Source organism: Ovis canadensis, chromosome 10, assembly GCF_042477335.2.
Source record: "Ovis canadensis isolate MfBH-ARS-UI-01 breed Bighorn chromosome 10, ARS-UI_OviCan_v2, whole genome shotgun sequence".
Classification (NCBI taxonomy): Eukaryota; Metazoa; Chordata; class Mammalia; order Artiodactyla; family Bovidae; genus Ovis; species Ovis canadensis.
In genome coordinates this window covers 33,865,633-33,878,398 of record NC_091254.1, presented here as the reverse complement: position 1 = coordinate 33,878,398, position 12,766 = coordinate 33,865,633, and the positions used below count along the sequence as shown (strand labels likewise).

Genomic DNA, 12,766 nt, shown 5'->3' with positions numbered 1-12,766 from the left:
ACCCCGCCCCTGGAATTGATGTAACGATTGATTGAGTTCTTATTTCTGTGAAGATTGGGGGACCCGCCCTCACTTAGAATCTTTCCCCGAAGAGAATAGGAGAGCGCAATGTAATGTTTTTCAAATGGTGTCTAACGGAGCTCCCAAAACACCGAACTTGTTACCCCCTGATTGGCTGGAAGGAAGCGGGACTGGGGGGTTTGAATGTTGAACACTAGATTATAATTCTTGACTTTCCAAAAAATTACACTTTTAGAAAACTACGTAGTGAAACGTTAAGACGAGGAATTCAAAAGCTGGTGTGTAGTATTTTTTTCGTCCATAAAGGATTTTCGAGTGATTTTGAAATGTATATTAACAGTAAAACCTAGAGAAGACAATTTTCGCAAAATTGTAATTCTGCTGGCTGAGATTACAAGACTTTTATATATTTGCCCCTGTTCTCTACTGGTTAAAAACTGAATTTGGGGGTTTTTTTTTTTTTGGTTCCTCTGACAAAATTTTCATCTTAAGCCACATGTATTTGTCAGATGCAGATTACGGAAGAATTGTTTCTTTTCTTTCCATGAAAAGAAACTTTAATTTTCTTAATGTAAAGAATGAGCTTTTCCACATTTCCCAGAGAAATTGAATACATTTTTTAAACGTTTCACAGATAATTTTAAATATATAGGTTTTGCTAATTTACCCATTGCAATGGACTTAAAACCTTATTTGCAAGAAATATATGTTGCTTAATTTAGACAGTACAACAGGTAAGTAGCACAGGTGCAGTGTGTATGATTTCATTCATAAATTCATTATGAAGAAATGTATAGCATACAACATTGTGGATGTGTTGTGTTTTATTTGGTTGATTTTCAGTTGATTTTTGTTTGATGTTGCTTGAGACAACCGTCAATGTATTTTTATTTATTACAAAGCTTGTCATTCCGTTTAATTGTATCTTGATAAAAGGCGGGTGTGGTTTACAAAGAAAATCGGTAAACTCACTGATAAACAAGATAGCCATAACTGGGTTTCGAAAGATTTTTTAATAGAAATTTATAGTTTTTATGAATAGTAATTGAAATTTTGAAACTTAGTTTGTATTCTCACATTAGGTTAAATATACATTGTTAGAAAATATTCGGATGAAAAGATCATAGGACTTTTTTTATGAATCTCTGTAGATCTATAAATATAATTTATGTTAATAAGTGGAATAGCTGAGTTTGTAAATCATACTATTTTATATTGCCTTCAAAACAGGGATTAGAACGACACAACCTATGTTCATTACTTTTTTTCAGAGCCGTTTTATTTTGAATCATCTGTTGAAAATTTCATAAGAGATGCTAATTATCCTCTCTAAAATTTGCTTTAATGAAATTGTATGAAACTCTATTTCTATTTTTAATGTAATTTTACCTAAAATACCAGAGTCAGTAGGTTTTGCTATTTTAGGTTTTGAGCTTTAATTTTCATTCAAATTATTATGTTGACTTGTAGAGTTTTGAGGGTGGGGTGGGGAAAGACTTTATAAATTCCACCAGGCTGGTTAAATGTAACCATACTTTTTTAATGTTTTGGTTTATGGAGTTTTTTTTTTTTTTTTTTTAGAAGGTGATAGGTGTGGGATTGTTATATTTAGTAAGTCATATTGAAAAGAAGTGAAGAGATTTCTTTATTGTAAATATTACACTGAAGCTTGAGAACACACTAGCACCTAAATAAAATCCACAGCATTCACAATATTTTCCCATTTACGTGGTGTTAGTAAGAGGAAGACTTTGGCTTTAGGCTTGTGGGCATGTAAATATGAGTTCCAACAGATATATATTAAGTATATTCACTATATTTCTCTGCAAAAATGGACAGTTTTAATTTATTTTTTACTGTAAGGACTAGAAAAGTCTTACATTACCACAGGAAAATAATGGTGGGGAAAGGTGTTGATACTGTAACTCAGCTCTTTTTAAAGCTATGTTTGCATGTTTGGGGGCAGAGGGAACTAGAAAAGGCAAGGTATCAGTCTTCCTGGTAACATTGATCTTCATTTGTTTGCCTTTCATTCTGTTTTATAAAAGTCCAGTTTTAGACTTTGTGTTAATGTTGATAAGTTGTCTTAGTTCTACATTTACAAAATGTAGCCTCAGGTGTTTGTGTGTAACACAGCTTTTTTCCTAATCAAATTAATAATCACTTTTAACGTTCATCTAGAGCTAAGGATGAAAATTTCAAAATAGCTTTCGTATTCTGGAGCCCTTCTTTCATCATGCTCTGTGTACTGCATTTTTGTTTTTGGTTTTGTGGAAACATACATATTTTTATCTCTATGTAAAGCGATATGTAGTAACTGTTCAGAATGTCACAAAATAACTTCAATCAGAAATACTGGTCAGTTGATTTGGTTTACAAAAGGAATGCCCAGTGACTATATTAGATATTTCTTCTACATGATACATAAGCTTTCTCCAGTTAAAAATATCAGTGTAAACTTACACATGATTTTGAAATTTTATTCTATAAAAAATTTGTCTTCTAAAATACTGGCCTAAAATTGACTGTCCTTTTTTTTTTCCTTCTGTTAAATGAAGCTTGAGTAATCGTCACTGATTTCTCTTTAACCCTTTTTTAGAAGAAACAGATTATTGGTCTGATTATAACTAGAAAACACCATCTTAGAAAGAATTGTCAGAGTATTACTATACATGTAGTTTTACTTTGTTTTAATTCAGCAAACTTAGAAACACTATGTGCCAGGCAACAATTTTGGCATGTAGTTAGAATTCAGACTATGACTTTCTGAGATTTGGTAGCCCCAAATCCCTTAAGACCAAAGGAAATCAGTAATAAACTACCACTTTTCTTTCAAATAAGTGTCAAAATGAGATTAAGCCACTTTCGCATTTTTTACAAGTGACAGTACTAGAACTTTAAAATCATTATTAATATTAACAGAAGTAAATCAGTTGTAGAGTATCACATTCCTAATATGTGTTTATGGATTTTTCTTATTAATTGCATGAACAAATGACTCTAGAACCTTCCTAAGAATACTGCTTTCTGGTTGGGAAATGATTTTTTCTTGCCCTTTTTTTTTCTTTGCCTGTATTAAAGATACTTTAAAGCATCTTTCTTTTAGAAGGATGTTTAAAGTATTAGAATTGATATTAAATAGATATATGAATTTTAGTCAATATTTTTCATCAAATTCTGAGATTAAATACACTTGTTTAATCCTGTCCCATTTCACTAAAGAGTCTTTGTACTGGAAAGACTTGTCGTAGGTTCAAAGTGTAAAAAGCTGTGTTTTGTAATAGATTTGAATTTTAGTATTTCAAGATTTTTTAACATCTTTTTTATCATAAACATTTGGTTTAATATTTGTCTTCTGTCTGAACCTCTTTGTACTTTAGTATTTTTTTTCTTTCCCTGCTATTTAAAATCTTAACATTTGGCATGGAATACATATTGGCTTGTATTATCCTGTGCATTGTAAAATTAAGATAGCTTCATTTTCTATATACTCGCATATAGAAAACTGTATCTTTTGAGGAAGACTATGTAGAAATTATTCTAGTATTTTTAAATGTCTTGGTTTCAGGATTAGTGTTTGTGAGTTATATATATGTGTGTTTTTTGTCATTAAACAATCAGATATTTGGCTGCAGAGGAATAAAGGATTGTTTTATTTTAAATAAAAATGGAAAACAGCGTTGTGGGTCACATATATGTATTATAAGCCTTTGGTAATTAACTAATATTTTTATACAGTTGATCATCACTAAGTTACTAAGATTTAGGTAAAACAAATGAAAACACCCTTTCATACATATAGTTACACCACCTCTACTTGGACACATTAAACAAAACAGTAGCTCAGCATTCATCCATTTATTACTTACAAATATTTTAATTTGTATTAAAAGTAAATTCTAAATTTTCTTCTGTTAGATTGTAACATTTTAAAACATTTGGAAATAGCAGTGTTATTCACTCAGGCTTGACAAAAGACTAGAGTTAAAAATAGTGGTAATTTCTGTCATTAAAACATAATTTGGGAAGAAAAGTAGTTAAAAATTTGTCTCTATCCCTTGAAAACTTTTTAAACTGTGTGGATTTTATGAGTTTAAGAAGCATAGACAAACTATATTTCTATTTTCTTTATGGAGTCTTCTTGACCAGTCCTCTAACAACTACCTACATAAATACACACACTCATCTACACTGCTTTCAAAATGAATGCCCTAAAGAGAAATGAAAGCAGAAACATATTAATCTGATTTGTTTGAAGAGGCTTCGGATGATAAAGCATATCACAGGTGTTTTTAATCAAGATATTTCTATTTTTAAAACGTTATTTTCAAGTTAGGGTTTCTTTGAACATAGGCGAAATTGGGGTTGTTTTGAAGATCTTACCTCTGTGTTCAGGGATCAACTGTGAAACTGCAGGAGGCGGAAATCTGTTGAGTGTCTTCATGCTATAATACATGACATTTTTATTGCAGGTTTTGACCTTTAGGAGAGAGCCAGTTCTGGAGAACAAGCTAACTTCTTTGATTGAACATATAATGCATTGGAACATAATAGGAGATTAAGGTATACTAATGAATTTTAAAAGCATACAATTTTATATCCTTGCAATATGATTGAGCTAGACAGTTTGTAAAGCTAGAACTTTTTGCTAAGCTAAAATCAATAAAGATTTATTAATAGATAGAAATCATCCAGTGAAGTGGCCACAGTTGAGTTCTCTTGATTTATTAAAACTTCAGGTTTTTTTTTTTTAATATATATAATTAATGTTCTTGTCATTTGGTCTTTGGTCCAACTCCAAGTGAATTTACTTATTCTAAAAATGAATATATATAATTTTTCTTTTTTTATCTTAAGGTTATTATTACATTGTTATATGTTAAAGACTTAAATAGTGGATTTTTCATATTATAAAATAGTAGATTTAAATCAAATGGAATTTGGTGCTTTGCTTTGCTCTTTGACAGGTATAGTAGTAGATGGAGCCTGTAAAATCAGATAATGAGAATGTTTTAAGAGATATGAAGTATTCCAAGTACTGTCCTAACCAAAAGTGGCAATTTGGTTGAAACTGAAAAACCTACTTTCCTAAGCAGAAACTAGCCTCTTACTCATAGGACTCTGAGTAAAATACTTAAATTGTTCATATCAAAAGTTGCAAACTGTTTAAAAATAAACTGTAGGATTCCAAAACTTCAAGTGACTTGTTGTCTTTACCTCCAAAATACCTTATCACAGATGAAATGATTTATACTTTTCTAGCATGTTTATTTACTTTGAAAGAAGATTTATTTTATAGTTTTAATTGAAATTTTCAGATACTTAGCTAATACAATTTTGGCTATCTTCTGAATTGTCATCTGGTGTAATGATAACTCATTGAACAGTGTTACAGTGTATTCTTTGGTTAATTTTTGAGTAGTAAAGTATTACATGAAAAATTATTAGCATTAATGATTTTTAAAACTCTATTTGCTAAATAAAGTGAGGTTTACTAAAAAAAAAAACACACTAATTTTTTCTTTAAATTTTTTCACCCAAAAAATGCTTACTTTATGTATTTAAGATATAGGAAATTACAAAGGTTTGTTTTCATAAGAAAAGTGTAATTTAGTCTTAAGAGTGAAGTGTATTTATCATATGGTCCTAGAACTGTTTTTATCTTTAAAAAGTGTTTTTTAAAAAATGTTTAAAGTGTATTATCAGATGTGTGTTTTAAAATGTTTGAACATTGAGATACATGCCAAAATAAAAAATCAGAAATTTGTTTCATTTGATAATCCAGGAATGTGACTCTGTTAACAGTTATCTTTAAATAAAATGTTAAAATTTGATAGAAATCAGTTTGATATAAAAGTGAAGTTCAGATATTGGTGTCATTGTACTGTAAAGTGGTTGTTTGAGATAAATACAAGATGCAGAAAGTCTTGATAACTTTGAGAGTGTAATTTTTTTTTAAAGCAGCTTAATTTGGATAGAATGAAAATGACTACAGTTTTTTCCCCTTTAACTTAACCATTCTAGGTGAGAGAATATTAAAATGAAAAGTAAAAAATATAATTTCTGGGGAAGAGTGAAAAAATATAATTATGTAAGGGGGAAAAAAATCCAAGTTCAGCTTATCACTTTCAATCCATATATCTTTATGCACAGCCTTAAACTCGGGAAGAGAGACAGCTTTTGAGTTTATATTGTGAAAAAGATGTAAATCCACACAGTTATTTCTAATTTAGAGAATTTATGAGTTGTGATCTCTGAAATTGTCAAAACTTACTGTTTGGATACAAGTATTTAGAATTAGAAAACTGTCCCATCTATATAGCTTATAAACTTCCAAATTTTTAGCTTAGTTAAGAATATCTAAAAGAATTGTGCAGATATTAACCGTTTTATTTGGTCAGTTCTTCAGAGTAAGAAACTTTAACATAATTAGTAGTGTGTGTTATTTTAGGAGACAGGTTAATAAGGGCTTTTACTGCTGTATGTGATTGGCTATCCCTTAACTACCCTGAAAGGACATTTTGTAAAAATTTTGGCTGTTTTAAATTTACAAACCTGGTTATCTAACTAAGCCTTAACATGCAGTTCTTTATAACATGATATGATGAAAAGGATTTATCTTGTTACATTTTTTCAGTGATAGATTTGTCTTATTTCCGAAATATTTATATTTTTAGTTAAATGCATTTTCAGGACTAAATAATATTTATTTTCAGGAAAATTCTTAGCTTTTCATAAAATACAGTTATACTGTCAGTGTTCTAGTTTTATTGAAAGAGTTATCCTTGGGGGAAAAGAATATTTGGATAAACTAGAATAGAGGCAGTTTAACGTGTCTACATATGAAGGGACTTGAAATTATTCATTATTTGTTACTGATGTATAATACTGGTATATAAGGACAACTTATATTTTAAAAAGTTTGTCAGCTGTAACCATTTTCTTTGAGGTCTACCATGTTGCCAAGGATTCATTAAAGAGTAGATACAATTTCTTAAGGAAAGAATTTTTAATGTTTATTTGAAGTAGTTTTTGTATGTGTGTGTATCTTATGTTTTCTTTTTTGACTAGCAAATAGATCCTTAATCTGTTTGTTTTCTTCATATAGACCTAATGCATCAGAATTGTATTTTCTGATGAGTATTTTCAAAAAGCAGTATTTAATTAATGTCTGGACTTAATTTTTTTTTAATTTAATAGCATTTTGAAGTAAAATTTCAGTTCTCAGTACCACAAACCACTTTTTATATTTTATTAACATATGTGATTTGGCTTAGTTTTACTTTCCTATTTTCATGGTTAGAGTCTCTTGGAAGAGAAAAATGCAGCCTGATTCAAATGTAGTTACTAAGACTGATTGGGTAATAGTTTTTTAAAGTTGTTACTGTTTCTAAATGTCTTAATTTTTAAAAATCATTAATATTTGCTGTTATTCTTTTTTATTGAAAGCTTTCATACTAAACAAATATATTTAATAAGTTTGTTATCCTGTGAGCCTCAGAATTTTTTTAAACTTTTATTAATATTGTTATTGAGCTGCTGCTAAGTGGAAAAATTACTTTTTCTATTTTGATAAAAATTAACATTGAGGTTTTTAACAAAGTATCCAAATTGTAACTATTATTTTATCTTATACTTTTATTTTAATCTCCCACCTAGCCTTCTTGACTAGCTATTTAAACTTACCAGCCAATTCTTGCATTTAAAAAATTTACAGATGTCCTAATTTTTCTGACTTAAGTATTTTTCAGAATCAGAAATACTTAAGATGTTAAAGAATAAAAATTTCTTTTAAACTTAAAATTATGAGTCCATAAATAGAATTACATTTAAGTTTAAAGATAATTTGACAGAACAAATATTTGTTAGTCATCAATTGATATTATGTACTTACTAAGTTTTTAGCTTTGTATTATACATTCAAAGGAGGTTAATTACATGTGGAAAGTGTTTTTAATAGTTGGAGTTTTTGTAAAAACTTTTGGGGTAAAATCTTACTTGCTAATAGTATCTGATGTCAAACATATGATGCTGATTAGATAGATATGTGGAACCTGGGAGACTGGAGCTCTTTATAAGCATAATAAAATTTCATCTCTTGATTAAAGTTTAGATACTTTCTTATATTCTAGAAGAATGGGTAGGGGAGATATTCTTTATGAATTCACCCTGAACCTTGTTCAAACTCTTCTGAGAATTTTGATAATTGAGCAGTTAAATCTAAACTAGGAACTGAAGTGTCATTAAGGAAAAAAATTAATGATGCATGTAGATACATTACAGGTTCCCTTTCTAATCAAAACACCAATTTTGTCTTTAATTCTCTCTCCATCCCACTTTTTAAAGAAAAAATTCCTTCTTACTGAAATTATCATGTAGTGATACAAGCAGACCTGCTAGATATAGATAGGTTGAGCTGAACCAGTTTTTCCTTCTGTGTGCTAAGTTGCATTGTGCTTTTCTCAGCTTGCTGCTTCAGTAGCAGCAACAGGGAATAAGCAAGTATCACCAACAGCCCTTGTTCTTGCTCTTTACAGTTTGGAGCAGGGACTGGGAGATTGCTGCTGCTTGTCAGCTGTTGTACAGAATAGCATCAGTAATAATGGTGGCCAGTGGAGCCTGCACCCACTAGCTTTTACAGACCAGGTGGGAAGGGCCCAACTATTAGTGTAACCCATATATAGTAAAATGAATACATTCTTTGACAAAAAGGTATTTTCTTCCCAAAACAGCTTAAAGAGAACAGTTAGAGGCTTATAGTTCTCAAGACATTGTATTTTACTATTTACTCTGGTTTTATTTTATTTTATTTTTATTCAGTTAATTACATGTGTTTGAATGGAAAACTGTCTTGATTCTGAAAGTATTTATGGTATGTTTCATGCTTTTCACTTTTAAGCTGGTAGGCTAGAATAAATTATTAATGGTTATTGATAACCCAAGTTAAGTAATACACTGAGGAAAGAAAAGTTGACTGTGGTGTCATAGGAGTGTTTATTTCGCTTTGGGACCATATTCTAAGCCCATAATGCCTATATTTTATAGCCCAGTCTAAACAGGCCAATTTTTTTTTTTTAATTTCACTGTAACTAAAAAGAACAACACACTATACTGCTTGGGCATTGTGTATCCAGACAAAGTGGGCTACAGGTGGAAGCCCATAAATCTTTTTAGTATTAGTAAAATAATGTCTTATAGCTGAAATTAGTATTTGGAAAGTTCATATTATTCTCAATCTTTTGAAAATAAGACTGTAATTTCAAGTAGTATAGAAGAGTCATTTTTACTTTTAATTATTTGAATTTGCAAATGTGCATAATCTAAATGCTGTCTATATATTTTTCTCTTTTGTTTCCAAATTCCAGTAGGTTGTAGCTAAAGGGAAGTGAATATTGGATATCTATTAAAGTTCAGATTTCACTTGTAACATTCTTGGAAAACTTATAAATGAAGTTTTTAGCATATAAGCCTAGTACCCCAGTTCTTAAAGTCCAACATTTGCATAGCATTCATTTTTTTGAAGAGATAATCATGGGGTATCTTTTTGTTTGGTTGGTTGATTTTTGTTTTTTTTTCCCTAATACTACAATGTTTCATTAATAAGCTGATGTAATTTAACAGATAACATATTAATTACTATTACCTATCCTTAACCAAAAAAGTGAGTTACATAATGCTTTATATTGGAAACATCTTGTTATTACTACTAATTACTGTGTAAAGTGTCTATGGACCACCTATACCAAAATAACCCAGAATAAAGCATTTTTCCAGATGTGTTGAACAATCTGTGGAGCTGGACTTAGGAATCTTGTGTTGTTTTTCAAGTGCTAAGTGAAATGTTTTGTCAGGGTTTTATTTTGTTTTGTTTCCAGAAGTATCACGTGAGAACACTGCCCAAAATTATTTTGGGGGAGGATTCTTCACACCAATGAGCCATTTACATTATCTGCTTTTTTTTCCCCTCTCTGAGCTCAGAAACTAATTATGAATCTTATCATTTCTTACACAGTAGTTCTAAATGAAGTCTTGGTATTTCTTCCATTGTTAGATTTTTCTTTCATATCATGAAAACTTTATTTTTGTTCGAGTACCTTGGGCCAAATTTTAAGTTTGTTTGTTGGTATATTTAGTATACTTCTATTTAACCTGTACTTGATGAAAACAGAAGGAATTGATCACTTGAATTTTTTTAATTTCCATTTAGATAGTAGCTATTTATCTTAAATGTACTTCTAAATATGTATTGGAGAAAATTCAGAAAGGGAACCTTTCATATGCTGCTTGTGGGAGCATTTGGCAACACCCTGCTAAAGGATGAAAATATACATAAGCTTTAGCTCAACACTTCCATTCCTACATGTTTTATATAAACTCAGACATTTGTAGTAAAGGCTTATTTATTTTTACTTTTAATAGAAAAAATTGAAAGCAATGTAAATGTTAAGCAACAGAGAATGGCAAATTGTGACATAGTCATATGATGAAAAATGTTTGTTATCCAGCTATTAAAATGAGAGCCATGTGGATCATCACAGATGAATGTCTTCTAATACTTGAATTTGTAGTAATAGTGTAAAAGGATGCATAGGAATTAAATACCAAATTCAGGATTATGATTATGTCTTAGAGAGGGAATGGGATCCAAGGTATGCTACAGGAGACTTAGCTATATGTAAAGTCTTTTATTAAAAAAAAATAAAAGCAAAGTAAGGATGACCAAACATTAGAATTCAATACAGCTTCATTGGAAGGCCAGGGGTGGGATATGGAGATTCATTTTACTATTCTGCTGACTTTTCTGTGGATTCGAAGTACTTATTTTTTCAAATAAGTTTTTTAAATGTACAGTCATGTTTGGTGAAGATACTCTGTAGTAAGATGTACAGTTGGAATACTCCATTAAGAACATGGATTTGGGTTTATGTATTCTGTGTCTTGTAAGTGTTTAACAGTTAGTTGGTGTATAAACTACAACATATAACCATGGCCCACAGAAATCAAACACTCTAACCAACTTAACCTGCTAGAATATTTTAAAATTCTTTTATTTTTAAAGATGAGCTCTACTGTTTCCTTTCTTTGCCTGCTGGCATTTAATCTTCCTACTCTTATGAGTAAAGGACAACCATGGAAACAGTTTCTCTTTTTTTATCACTACTCTTTCATTTACTCTTTAATTCAAGCAATTTCATGACTGTGTTTTCTTGGTTTTGACCATAGATCATAGCATACTGTTTTCAGAAATTTCTTCATGCATTTTAGGCTCCAACTTAAGCTTAGTATTTATAGTGTATTACAGTAGAATTCTTGGAATTGGGTAATATATGGATTTGTACTTTTCATGTGTATGTGTGTGAGAAAAAGAGATTGTTAAGTGTGGAGCTATGGTACTGAATTTATCTTAAAATATCTGCAATTATATGATGTCCTCCAGAAGCCTCAGTGTGTTCCAAGTTAGACATTAAAGTATGAGTTTTAGTTACACTTACAAATTCAACTTTTAAACTTCAGGAGAGTAATAATAATAGAGAAATGAATTTTAAAAATTAGTGATAGTACTCTGAAATGAAATATTAATATATAAATGCTGCTAGGTATTTCTAACCTGTGTTTGTCCTGTGCTACATAAGGACTGAAAAACGATGATTGTCACCTTGCTGAAAATTTTCTACCTTATATAAAGTGATCAAAGTTTTTTGAGGCTTTCTTGTTTTTTTTTTCCTAGGTTATTAACAATAAAATGAAGACTATAGTATAACAAGCCCCCCTACTTAGCCCTGCAGTTCTTACCTAGTAAGTATTAACTGGCAGCCCTCCTACCATTGCTATAAAAAAGTTACTGTTTGGCATTATGCTTTGGTTTATTTCAGAATTTTTTCCTACTATCCTAGAATGACAACTTTCTAACTTTTCTGGCCCCCAACATGTTGAAGTTTGATGTTAACTTTCTCCATTTTAGAGCACAAATCATGCCATTGCCTTGGGTAAGTTTTCTGTCTTGGAGAGGATTTTACAGCTCAGCCCTCTCATCCCTATATCTGAGAATGATAATTTTAAACCCTTTTCCTTCAAAGGAACTTACAAATAAGTAGTAGTCTACTTATTGTCATCATTATTCAGGTTTACTAACAGTTATTTTGTGGTTTTAGAAATTGGAATGTCCTCTCCACCTGATAGTTTTTTTTCATTTATCCTACATTTCACTAGATTATACTTCTGACTTCTTGTGACGTGCTTAAAATTTAGCTGTTAAACTTCAAGGGGTGGGAAAAACAGGAAGGCAATCCCTTTTCCTTCCTTTTATATATACACATGCACACCTCCTTCTTAGAATAAGAAACATTTTTACCTTGATTCATTTTACTTTTGAGAAACTTAAAAATGCTAAGGGAATAATCCTAATAGATTAGCCAAAATTAATATCATATTCCTAGAAAAACTGTCAAAAACAAGGTTATGATAAATGCCCAATATACTTATTTCCTTAAATTTGAGACACTGAAATCAGCTACCAGAAAGGTTAGTTATCATGTATTCCTTCAGTTAATTTTACATTTGTAAACAAAAAATTCAAGTGCTCCTGTTTTTGTTCTTGATATTGAGGGATGGCCCTATTTAAATGAAAACTAGTGCTTCAGATGCTTCTCTTACATTACCTCATACCATTGCATTAAGGACCCAGTAAATAATGTGTATGTGTCAAGGAGTGACTTTATTATCATAGATTAGCCATTGAACTCAA

General features: G+C 30.3%; 1 long non-coding RNA gene across 2 annotated transcripts in view; it reads left to right on the top strand.

Moving 5' to 3' along the window:
• LOC138446516 (uncharacterized) overlaps positions 1–12,766 on the top strand; it is a 29,046-nt gene that overhangs the window by 1,650 nt on the left and 14,630 nt on the right. For both annotated transcript variants that reach the window (XR_011259369.1, XR_011259368.1), the window contains exons 2-3: positions 4,494–4,584; positions 11,750–11,817. This is a non-coding gene — a long non-coding RNA (uncharacterized lncRNA). The remainder of the gene's footprint in view (positions 1–4,493; positions 4,585–11,749; positions 11,818–12,766) is intronic.